Source organism: Bos taurus, chromosome 11, assembly GCF_002263795.3.
Source record: "Bos taurus isolate L1 Dominette 01449 registration number 42190680 breed Hereford chromosome 11, ARS-UCD2.0, whole genome shotgun sequence".
NCBI classification, from domain to species: Eukaryota; Metazoa; Chordata; class Mammalia; order Artiodactyla; family Bovidae; genus Bos; species Bos taurus.
The window spans coordinates 13,679,660-13,692,271 of NC_037338.1; the positions used below are offsets into that span (position 1 = coordinate 13,679,660).

Below are 12,612 nucleotides of genomic sequence, written 5' to 3' on the forward strand. Positions count from 1 at the left end.
TGCGTATTTGAAGGCTGAGCACAGCCATCCTGCTAGTTCAGGACTGTCTCTGCATCACTGGGGTTTCCTGAACCCCCTTTCTTCCCCTTCAGTGAAGGCATGAAGCCCACATGGTTTTGTGATGGTGGCAGAAGTATCTGGCAAGTGGGTTAAAGTTCATGCCGGAGCCTTGAGACTGGGGCCTCCCTGGAACCCCACAGTTCACTAGCTTGTGTTGGAGCACTGCCCTCACCCCCACACACAGTGTTGAAATGCTCTCTCTGTGCATGTCTCAGGAACGCCATGATCCCGGGTAGCTCTGTGACTGATCAAGTCACTCCATTTCCTGAGCCTCAGTTTCCTCACCTGAAAAGCAGGATGAGGGGCCCTTCACCATGGCACTGATGAGAAGGGCTGGGCACAGCCCCAATACCTATCTGGGTTTAACAGCTCCAATTTTTTGGATCAAATAATGTCTTCCTTCTGAGGGTGCAGCAGTCAGGGGTTAAAGGATTCCTGCGGCCAAGGGGGTTTCTGGAGATGGACAGAGGGAGACGCTTCCTCTTTTCTCCTTTGATACTCTTTTCATCCTAAATGGTTAATCCCTTACCTAGAACTGTGGAAAATTCAGAAGTAGGTGAAGAAGCTGATGATAAGCCTCAGCCATAATCCCATCACCCAGGGGCATGAGCTTTCTCTTTATCTGAACCGACCAGGCAGGGTGTGGTCCCATCTCTCACTCAACTGTCTCCATTTACTGTGCAAAGTAACAGCAGCAAAGCCTTGACCAGCTCCTCCCTCACTTCTGGAAGCTTCATTCAGGGATCGGTGAGTTTGGGCTCTGACTTCACGTCTCAGGCTTGAAGTAAATGCCCTGCTGTCCTTGTCTGGAGCTGACTCATGGGGCTGGGAGCCTGGGGCTTTAGAGGCACCCCCACCCAGGGGGTGGCCATGCCTGTGGCAGACTTTGAAGCAGATGGGAAAGGACCACTTGTCGTGTCTTTCCGCTGTGGGCTCGGGGTGCGGGTGATACCGACTGTCTGCTCCTGTCTGGAGACAGGAGACAGGTACCCACCTCCCTTTGTGCGCACAGGGCTTAAACAGATATGAACAGAAAGTCAGACAACTTGAGCATTCTCTTCTAGACCTTCTGTTCCTTTTATAGCTACAAGGAACAACCCACAGAAATGTGATTTCATACTCCAGTGGTTACATTTACCTGATCTTCAGTGGGACAGAGACAAAAATGACCTGTGACAGGGAGTGCCTTTCAGAACTGTGATCCCTGGCTGCTCTCCGAGGAGGGCGAATCCCAGCAGAGTCTTTGCTGAGTAGGCTCCAGAGTGTGAGGGTGCAAACTGAAGATGCCCAGAGGGAGCTCCAGGGCTGCCCTGAGAGGGGAACTGAGGGGGTCCTGGGGTGGGGGTGGGGCAGGGGTGGAGCTACTGAAGGGAAGGGGTGGGGGGCCAAGGGGGGGCTGCTGAGCTGAGGGTGTCTATTCCCTTCTCCTCTGTCTCCCCACAATCCGTGTTATATTGCAGAGTTGGCTTTGTTAGAGCTGCAACCAACTGCTGGAATTCTGTCAAAATAGGCAGGAAGAATGGCTGTCAGAGAGGTCTAGCCATTTGGATTACATAACAAGAGAATATGTTATTTTAGAGGAGACAGCTTAGTTGCTAGGGTGCCTGCCACACATGCCCCATTATCACTCAGCACCATACTCTGAAATGGGCTGCTCAGGGGTTGGTCTCCCCACAGTGTTCCGAGCTCCCCTGGGCCCTTACTTACCTCTGGGACCCCAGGGCTTGGGCAGTGTTAACGCCTAATTCACTGCTAGTGGAGTTTCAGTTCAACTAATATCTATTAAGCATCTACCTGACACCAGCCCTACAGCAACACAAAGAGTAGAGACATGTCAAAGACACAGGCCCTGCCTGCTAGGAGGTCCTGGTAATAGACTGTTGCTGTCGGATTGTAAGTGGAATGAATGAGGAGCATAATGGTGATGGGAGTGTAAGGGACAGGGGTGTGGAGGGAAGGCTTCCGGGAAGAGCAGACAATCTGAGCTGAAAGGAAATGGCAAAGAAGAAAGAGTGCTCCAGGCAGAGACCAGCAAGGACAAAGGTGGGGACTGGCTGAGTGCCTTCCGGGTCCTGGGAACAGTCGCTGGAGCGTGAGCGATAGTCTGGGAGGGAGGGGGCAGGCACTGGGAGGCCCAGGGGGCTTTGTGAAGGAGCTAAGAGGGACCTCGTTCTGTGGGGGGCAGTCCTCAAAGAAGGGAGTGGCCAGAGACAGAAAGGCCTGATCCTTGGTCTCCTGGTGGGGAATGGGTGGGTTTCAGTTTCCAACATGAAGAATGCATTTGGTTTGAAAAAGCAAATTCAGAATTAAATTTTTTTGTTTGATAAATATAAAAAGGAGAGCTGTCATTTTTGGAATACAATCTAAATTTGACTAAATTTTGGCTAGAGGAGCAGAAATTAGGGGAAAAAAAAGTTGCAAGAACACTGCATCGATGGCGGGGAGCCATGGATGGGCTGGGGGTGGGGAGGGGGATGCAGGGCAGTGGGTCAGATTTGCATTTTTAGAACAGCGACTCTCGCTACTGATTGGATGGGGTGTATGAGAAAGGAAAGACGAGGCCTAGATCATGAATGCGATCCTTTGCAGCCAAAGATGTAGAAGGTCTATCCAGTCAGCAAAAACAAAACCAGGAGCCAACTGACTCAGATCATGAACTCCTTATTGCCAAGTTTAGACATAAATTGAAAAAAGTAGGGAAAACCACTAGACCATTCAGGTATGACCTAAATTAAATCCCTTACGATTATACAGTGGAAGTGAGAAATAGATTCAAGGGATTAGATCTGATAGACAAAGAGCCTGAAGAACTATGGTCGGAGGTTTGTGACATTGTACAGAAGGCAGTGATCAAGACCATCCCAAGAAAAATACATGCAAAAAGGCAAAATGGTTGTCTGAAGAAGCCTTACAAATAGCTGTGAAAACAAGAGAAGCAAAAGGCAAAGGAGAAAAGGAAAGACATACCCATCTGAATGCAGAGTTCCAAAGAATAGCAAGGAGAGATAAGAAAGCCTTTCTCAGTGATCAATGCAAAGAAATAGAGGAAAACAACAGAATGGGAAAGACTAGAGATCTCTTCAAGAAAATTAGAGATACCAAGGGAACACTTCATGCAAAGATGGGCACAATAAAGGACAGAAATGGTATGGACCTAACAGAAGCAGAAGATACTAAGAAAAGGTGGCAAGAATACACAGAAGAACTATACAAAAAAGATCTTCATGACCCAGATAATCACGATGGTGTGATCACTGACCTAGAGCCAGACATCCTGGAATGTGAAGTCAAAAGGGCCTTAGGAAGCATCACTACAAACAAAGCTAGTGGAGGTAATGGAATTCCAATTGAGCTCTTTCAAATCCTAAAAGATGATGCTGTGAAAGTGCTGCACTCAATATGCCAGCAAATTTGGAAAATGCATCAGTGACCAAAGGACTGGAAAAGGTCAGTTTTCATTCCAGTCCCAAAGAAAGGCAATGCCAAAGAATGCTCAAACTTTCACACAATTGCACTCATCTCACATGCTAGCAAAGTAATGCTCAAAATCATCCAAGCCAGGCTTCAACAGTATGTGAACTGAGAACTTCCAGATGTTCAAGCTGGATTTAGAAAAGGCAAGGGAACCAGAGATCAAATTGCCAACATGTGTTGGATCATTGAAAAAGCAAGAGCGTTGCAGAAAAACATCTATTTCTGCATTATTGACTATGCCAAAGCCTTTGACTGTGTGGATGACAACAAACTGTGGAAAATTCTGAAAGAGATGGGAATACCAGACCACCTGACCTGCCTCCTGAGAAATCTGTATGCAGGTCAAGAAGCAACAGTTAGAAGTGGACATGGAACAACAGACTGGTTCCAAATCGGGAAAGCAGTATGAAAAGGCTGCATATTATCACCCTGCTTATTTAACTTATATACAGAGTACATCATGAGAGATGCCAGTCTGGATGAAGCACAAGCTGGAATCAACATTGCCAGGAGAAATATCAATAGCCTCAGATATGCAGATGACACCACCCTTATGGCAGAAAGTGAAGAAGAACTAAAGAGCCTCTTGATGAAAGTGAAAGAGGAGAGTGAAAAAGTTGGCTTAAAACTCAACATTCAGAAAATTAAGATCATGGCATCAGGTCCCATCACTTCACAGCAAATAGATGGGGAAACAATGGAAACAGTGAGAGACTTTATTTTTTGGGGCTCCAAAATCACTGCAGATGGTGACTGCAGCCATGAAATTAAAAGATGCTTGCTCCTTGGAAGCAACCTAGACAGCATATTCAAAAGCAGAGACATTACTTTGCCAACAAAAGTCCATCTAGTCAAAGCTATGGTTTTTCCAGTAGTCATGTATGTGTGAGTTGGACTATAAAGAAAGCTGTGCGATGAAGAATTGATGCTTTTGAACTGTGGTGTTGGAGAAGACTCTTGAGAGTCCCTTGAACAGCAAGGAGATCCAACCAGTCCATCCTAAAGGAAATCAGTCCTGAATATTCACTGGAAGGACTGATGCTGAAGCTGAAGCTCCACTCTTTTGGCCACCTGATGCAAAGAACTGACTCATTTGTAAAGATCCTAATGCTAGGAAAGATTAAAGGCAGGAGGAGAAGGGGACAACAGAGCATGAGATGGTTGGATGGCATCACCGGCTCGATGGACATGAGTTGGAATAAGCTCCAAGAGTTGGTGATGGACAGGGAAGCCTGGTGTGCTGCAGTTCATGGGGTCACAAAGAATCGGACATGACTGAGTGACTGAACTGAACTGAATTGCTGAATGCAATGGGGATGACACTGGCTTGATTCAAGGTGTGGTGCTCTGGGTGGGAAAATATTTAGGACATAAAACCAGAGAATCTGGTGACAGTAGGGAAACAGGGCATGAAAAGGGAGGAGTCAAAGCTGCCTTCTGGGGCCCTTGGTGGGTGGCCAGCTGGGTAAGGGGCAGGGAGGGGATGCTGGCTGGAGGAGGGAGGCTCTGGTGCAGGGCTGGCTAGAGTATTGGTCCATTTAGACAGGTCATTTTCAAGGTGGCTGTGGGACGTCTGGGGGTGGGGTGGACAGTCTAGTGAGCAGCCAGCTAGGGCTGAAATCCAGTGTCCTAACTTGTTCTGCCTCCCAGCTGGCTTGGCTACACCCTGAGAGTAGGGAGCAGGTGACCCTGGGGTGGGGGTGGGGGCTGGGGTGGGGGCGGCCTCCCAGGAGGTGTCAGGCCTTCTCACTACATGGGATACTCCTTGCTTAGCTCTTCCCACGGGGCCTGGGTGAGCTTGGCCTTTGAAGCACATGCTGGGGAAGCCAAAGGCTGACTGGAGTGGATTGTGTCCCTCTCTCTGAGCTGTGACAGCAGGCACAGCTCAGAGCGTTCTGTCTGCGAGACCAGGGTCCCCTGAGGCCCAGCTCTGCCTCAGGAGTTGGACTCTCCTGAGTGGCCCTGGCATCAGACCTCTTCCTCTTCCTTTTCCCTCACTGAGACTTGCTGATCAGGTACCTGTGCTGGCCCCACCCAGCCTGACTCTGCAAGCAGAGATCTGACAGGTTTCTTAACACAGGAGAATGTTTAAAATAATGCATTTGCCTATAATACCTCTCAGGGCTATTTTCATTGTATTTCATTTCAAGGGTTAATACTATACCCTCAGGAATGGAGCTCTAATAGTGGAATATCAACACTGATGGAGATAGGATGGGTATTAGTCAGTGTTCAGTGTATACTTATCTGTGGGACAGATGTCTGTCTTCTTACATGAATGGAGCAGGTCCCTTTGGGTGACATTAATTCTCTCTGTGAACACAAGTAATAGCTCAGACTCTGAAAATCCACGCCTTAGCAGGGATGGGCAACCTCATCTCTGTGCCAGGGGCTGCTGGTGGAGGGGAGGAAGCTGGCACGTCACGTAAGACAAGCTGGCCGCAGGATTGGTCTTAAGGCAGGTCAGTGGCCGCCCACAGGAAGGAGCACGTTCAGAGGTATATCAGCAAACCCCAGTAGGCAGGGCTCCCACAGTGTTAGGCCATGCATGGAAGTGGCGTTAAGTTCTGGCAGTGACCCTGTTTTCTAGCTAAAAATAAGACCCATGGTTAGGAGACCTGCAGCTGGCAGCTGGACATGCAGAGCATAGAGAAGAGCTTTTGGAAACAACTGTCAAGACCCTAACTAGAGGGGTAAGCATCAGGACTGGACCCATCAGGGGCCTTCTCAGCACTGGAACGCTAAGCACTGGGGTGCTCAGACAGACTGAGCGAGCAGTGGTGCCTCAGGGGTCACTCAGCAGCCCGGACTCCCTCGGGCACATCAGACCTCCCAAGATGAATTCTCCTTGCCCCCTCTTTGGTGAGAGTAGTCTTTCCAAATGCTCCTTTCCTGGCTGATGAGACAGGACCGGCAGGCCATCACAGGTCCTCAGACCCATGGGTGGAAGTGGGTCTGGGGGTGGGGATTACGCCCACTCTGGGTGAGGTAACCACCTCTGGGTCCAAACAACAGACACCCAAGTTAAAAAAAAAATAACTATCACTTAAAAAAAAAGTATATTGATGATTAACCCTTTGAGGACCTCGATCTTCAGGATTTTTGGATTAGTAACTAGGATTTTTGGATCAGTAACTTGCCATTGTTTATAAGACATTAACTATTTTACATTCCTCCTTCAGTAGTTACTTCATGACCTGTTACTTAGATATTAGCTGGGGCCTTTCTTCCCCTTGAACTCTAGGTGACATTGGCTTAAATCCACCAATTCATGGTCTGTGCAACTTCAAAACCCTCCCACTTTCCCAGGGTGTGATATTATTCAAACCTCTTCTGCCTCTTCGGGCTGCATCCCAAAATCAGTCACACCAGCACGTGTGGGTTTAGAAGCTGTTAGTGAAGTATCTGGGGGAGTGGGTTGTCAGGAAGGGGTTGATCCCTTCCAGCCCAGCTGTGTGTGCACTTCTGGGCTTGCTTGGAGTTCCGCCTTCAACTCCCTCCACCATGCAGAGCAGCCACTCTCCCCTGCGTCCCCTTGGTGGTAGTAGGTACTTGTGTGCTTAGTCATGTCTGACTCTTTGCGGCCCCATGGGCTATAGCCTCCCAGGCTCCTCTATGCATGGGATTTCCCAGGCAAGAATACTGAAGGGGGTTGCCATTTCCTTCTCCAGGGGATCCTCCCAACCCAGGGATTGAATCTGCATCTCTGGAGTCTTCTACATTGGCAGGCAGATTCTTTACCAGCTAAGCCTCTGGGAAAGCCTGGGGTCCCTTGGCCAACATTCAGCAAAGGGATTTTTCCAACAACTCTCTTTGAAAGGAATTTTGATCCCAATTGTAAAGACAATGAAGCTTTCTTTACCTTTGTGTAGACAGAATTTGCTTTTAAAATAAAAATTCACCTTCAGTTCATTTTCAAGAATTCCCCAACAGTTCTTAAAATAAACCAGCTCCTAATGGTGCTGCAAAAACAGGGCAAAGAGTTGTGGTGGAACAGAAAATACCCTGAAATCTGTTGTGTTTTTTTTTCCAGTTTCTACCCAGATGTTTGAGATCCTATAGATGTGGTCATCGAGCCGGGCTGTGGAGCGGAGCGTGCAGACTGAGTGCTGAGAAGAGGCAGCCTTGGCCAAGGCTGCTCCGGCCTCCTGGTAATCAGTTGGTGGTGATGGGGAGGCGGAAGGGGTGAGACGCAGTTTTTGGTTGGGTCCATCTCACCAGGATGAGCTTCCAGACACTCGGGTCATTGCCATGAACTCCCCTGATCCCACTGACTCGAGAGCGACCATGTGCAACTAGAGATTATCATAGTAAGTAAAGGAAGTCAGAAAAAGGCAAATACCATATGATATCACTTATACGTGGAATCTAAAATATGGCACATATGAACCTGTCTACAAAACAGAAACAGGCCCACAGACACAGAGATCAGGCGTGTGGTTGCTAAGGAAGTGAGGGTTGGGGGAGAAGGGTGGACTGGGAATTTGGGGTTGGTAGATGCAAGCTATTATGTATAGGCTCGGTAAACGACAAGGTCCTACTGTATAGCAAAGGGAACTCTATCCAGTCTCCTGGGATAAACCATAATGGAAACGAATATTGAGAAAATCATGCAAATATGTCTAAAACTGAGTCACTTTGCTGTACAGTGCAGATTGGCACAGCAATTGTCAACGATACTTCAACAACAAAAAAAGAGCCATCATGGCATCAGAAGGACCTCGGAGGTCACTGGTCCCACCCCAACAGGGCAGAAGCCCCTCTACAACATCCTGTGGTTACCCTGGCTCCAAGGAGAGACCTCACCACCTAACGAGGAAGCCTGTCCGGTCTTCTCCTTACTGAGAATCTCCTGCTGGTGGAAATTTCACCCTCGCACCCTTAGCTAGAATCTGCCTGCCTGCAATAACCACTTGGTTTCCTGGTTCTGGCCCCCCGAGGTTCTCAGGAATCACCTTGATCCCTCTTCCACATGGCAGTCCAGCAGATATTTGGAGAGGAGGAACGCAGAATCTGGGGCCAGAGACAGGCCTGGTTGAAATCCCGACTCCACTGTGTGATCTTTAGCAAGTTAGTTAACCTCTCTGATTCAGTCTTTTTATCTGTAAAGCAGGGACAATGTCTATCTCATAGAGTTGTCCTGGAAATGAAAATAATTCACAAATCAAGGTTGCTTGTTTCATCACCAATTCTCTGACACCAACAGGATGTCCTACGATTCAACTCAATTCTGACACTACCCTGAGTTAAAAGGGAAATAAGAAAAAGCAAGGTCATGGACAAGACTCTGCCCACTTCAGAGGCGAGCTGCAGGTGTGGTCCTCTGACCACCTGCACTTCTGACCGACTTGACTATAAATTTGAGGGTTCTCACAACCTCCCTCTCGGTTTCTATGATTCCCTAGAATAGTTCACTGAAGTCGCTGAAAGTTCTTGCAACCGCAACTGCAGTTTTATTATAGAAGATCTAACTCAGGAATAGCTAAAAGAAAGAGCACAGAGTCTGGGGGATGAGGACATGGTGAAGAGCTTCCACGTCTGCTCCTTGTGGGATCTGTCAGCACCCAGCCCAGAAATGTGCTCACCAGCCAGGAAGCTCCCCCAGACCTCGCTGTCCAGGGTTCTTTAATGGAGGTGTGCATTACTGGTAGGCAAAAATTGATTTAGTCATTTGCCACTTGATTGAAAGCAATCTCCAGTGCCTTTCCTCTCTTCCTCCTGTGGTTGGGATGGGGCTGAGTTCCAATCCCTTAATTATATGCACGGTCTTTCTCAGTGGCCAGTCCCTCCCTTGAAAGGTCTAATTGCCCAGCATGTCACCTCATTTGCATTTTTATGCTCAGGCTTGGTGAGAGGGGCTCATTATGACCAACAAAACACTCCTAATGCCTTTTGGACATTTTAGAAATCCCACGTGCCAGGAACTGGAGCCAGAGGCCCTATATACTCTTTACGATGCCACTCCTGGCTCTGTACGCGCCAGCCTTCTGTGATCTTCAGCACCCTGCTTACATTCTTTTATTGTGCTCTCCAGGTTTACACGTTCCCACTATCTGGTCAGAGTAAAAAGCGTTCTCATCAGTCTTTTTCTGGTTTTTCTTTTTGTTAATGTAACTTGAGATTGAATTAGTTTGGGGACTAAAACATATAATTACAATTATTTCACATGCACCTGTTTACAATTGAATCATAAGCCTCTCATTACTCACATTCTTCATGCTATGATGATTCTAGCCCCTAAAGGACACATAATAAGCGCTAATAGCACTTACTCGGCACCAGGCACTGTTTGAACTACTTCATATGCATTAACTCACCCAGTCTGCACGACAACCTAAGGAGGAGTTAAATAGTTGCAATCTCTGTTTAACAGATGGGGAACTGAGGCACAGAGAGGTAGGTAACTTGCCCAAGATCACACAGCTAAAAAAGGGCATAGCTGAGATTTGAATGCATGGTCTGGTTCCAGAGTCCTGCTTTTAACCACTAAGTTCTGCTGCCCACAGCTTTGATCACCTCCCAACATTCTGGGAAGGAAGGAGCACAGAAGGATGCCTCTGGCTCCTGCTGTCATGGTAAGGGAGTCAGGGTTTCATTTCCTCCCCTGCCCACTGGAGCAGCCCTATGGGACTGGGCTGTAACAAGTGAAGGCCGGCCTAGGGGCTCCTGTCCATCGGGCCCTGAATGTTTTGATTCCTCATGCTTTGTGGGAGACAGCTACTTCAGAGACTTCACAGATCAATTCCCGGAAAATCCAGATACTCCAAAAGGAAGGGAGAGGACCAGCCTTTTCCTGCCTGGATGAAAAGGATTTAGGCCAGGAAGGTTCAGTACCAGGTGGTACCAGTCCCAGAGAAGCTGACAGTTCAGACACATCGGAGCTGGAGTGACTTGGTGTTACAAGGAACACAAGGATCTCCATGCCCACATCCAGTGTACCCATTGAGGGATTGTCTGCTGCTATTTTAAAAATAACATCAAGGGACTTCCCTGGTGGTCCAGTGGCTAAGACTCTGTGCTTCCAATGCAGGAAGCCCAGGTTCAATCCCTGGACAGGGAACTAGATTCCACTTGCCTCAACTAAGAGTTCACTTGCTGCAACTAAGATCCACAGTAACCAAAATAATAAATAAATAATAAAAAAAATAAAAATAACATCAAAGATTTGGGGCTGTGAAGGTGCCAAAGAGAATGAAAATGGAGAGGCGTGTGTATGTGGGGCAATGCCTCTGTAAGAACTTTGGTCTGCTGCAGAGTTTGCCCAGGAGAATCTGGGTGGTGACCCCAAGTCTGCATGGCTCTGATGCATTCCCATGATGTTTGACCTTGTGCTCTCTTCTTACTCCCCAAGTTCCAGAGATGAGGCTTGCTGGGAGCACGAAGCGGGTGAAGTATTCTTAACTGAACCCATGTGTATGGGATTGACTTGAAACCAAAGGCAGTCATCAGTAGGTCATGTGTGTTCTTTGCAGATGTTTCTCTTTTGGCATTTGGCTTGAGGAAGAGGCACTGGGGAGATGTGGGTAGAAGGTCTTGCTCCAGGAAACCTAGATCCTCCATCCTTCTGCCTTTTTCTACATTAGTCTGTTTCTCTCCATAAAGTGTTAGAGCTGGATGGGGCCCCAAGGTCCATTCTGTTCGTTCCCCCATTTAAGGATGGACAAAATGAGATCCAAAGAGGGAAATTACTTACCTGAGTCCATGAACAAGGGAATGTCATAACTTGGGCAGCACTGCAGGCTTCTAGTCTGGAGCTAATTCAGCCCGAAACATCCCTGACAGACTTCATCACTCTACTGAGAAGAAGAATCTGGCTTTAAATGTCACTGAGTACAACCTCAAACATTCTCACAACCTGCCAAATATGTTTCAAAATGTCTCTTTAGAGAATGTTTGTTTTGGGCTGCCACTCCCAGGCCACTCGTTCCTCCCGCCTCCATCTCATCGACATGGCTGGTAAGGATGGTGCTAACTGGGGGAGATCTGTTGAGGGCTTTCACAAGGAGCTGACTAGTGACAGTTAAGACCAGAGGTCATGGCTTTGTAGACTTGCAAAAGTGCGTTATGGTGGCATTTGGACCACTCTTGCTGCCCAGGTCAAGAGTATGGTGGTAGATGATAGAGTGGCAGGAAGGGGCCTGGACAGCCATAGGAAGTGGTGCATAACACTAGCGTTAGAGGCTTTGTGCCATCTTGGCATGCTTGCTAGAAATGGTAAGCTCCTGGAATGAATTTTTTTTTAAAGTCTCTCAGTTGTGTCTGACTCTGCAACCCAAGGACTATACAGTCCATGGAATTCTCCAGGCCAGAATACTGGAGTGGGTGTTTCCTACTGGAGATTCCTTCTCCAGGGAATCTTCCTAACCCAGGGATCGAACTCAGGTCTCCCACATTGCAGGCGGATTCTTTGCAAGCTGAGCCACCAGGGAAGCCCTGGAATGAATGCCTTCTGTTATACGCCACAACCACAAACATTTATCTGTGGTATTTCAACCATGGCTGCCCATTAGAATCACCCAGAGAACTTAAAAAAAAAATCCTGAAATCCAGGTCATACCCAAGATCAATAATATTAAAATCTCTGATATCAGTATTTTTCAAAGTTCTCCAGGAGATTCCAATGTGCACCCAAGCTTGAGAACCCCAAGGGTTCGGAGCTTCAGCTGACCCTTGAAGGACCTTGTCCATGTGTCTTCCCTTGGACTTGCTATATGCCTTCCCCAAAGAACAAGGATGCAAATAACAATAATATCAGTCAATCACCTGAGTGTTCTGGGCTGACGGGATGGGCTCCCACTTACTTGTCTTGCCTAGTGTGGCCCTGCCTGTCCTACTTGGAAGAACTGTAAGGTAGAGGGTAAAGTGCTGACAGAAGATGGAAGAAGTCGCAGACTTCTCATAGACAACAAGAATATGCTATCTGGTTGTCAACAAGGCCTGTTCCATAATGAGCTGCTGACTGGAATGAAGGCTAAGGCTTTGTCTAACAGGATGAGCCTCGAGGGCAGAGCAGATCTGGTCTGGGGAGGCCAGGAGCTGCTTTGAGAGAACAATGGCAGTTCCACCTCCTTCTGGAAG

The 12,612-nt window shown here is 47.8% G+C and overlaps 1 protein-coding gene across 2 annotated transcripts in view; it reads left to right on the forward strand.

The window, feature by feature from the left end:
- Positions 1-12,612, forward strand: part of ADD2 (adducin 2) — a 125,718-nt gene that overhangs the window by 56,069 nt on the left and 57,037 nt on the right. Inside the window, exon 2 of one of the 2 annotated variants that reach the window (XM_005212528.5) lies at positions 7,568-7,685. The gene's annotated coding sequence lies outside the window, so the exon portion shown is untranslated. 2 annotated transcript variants of the gene reach the window in all.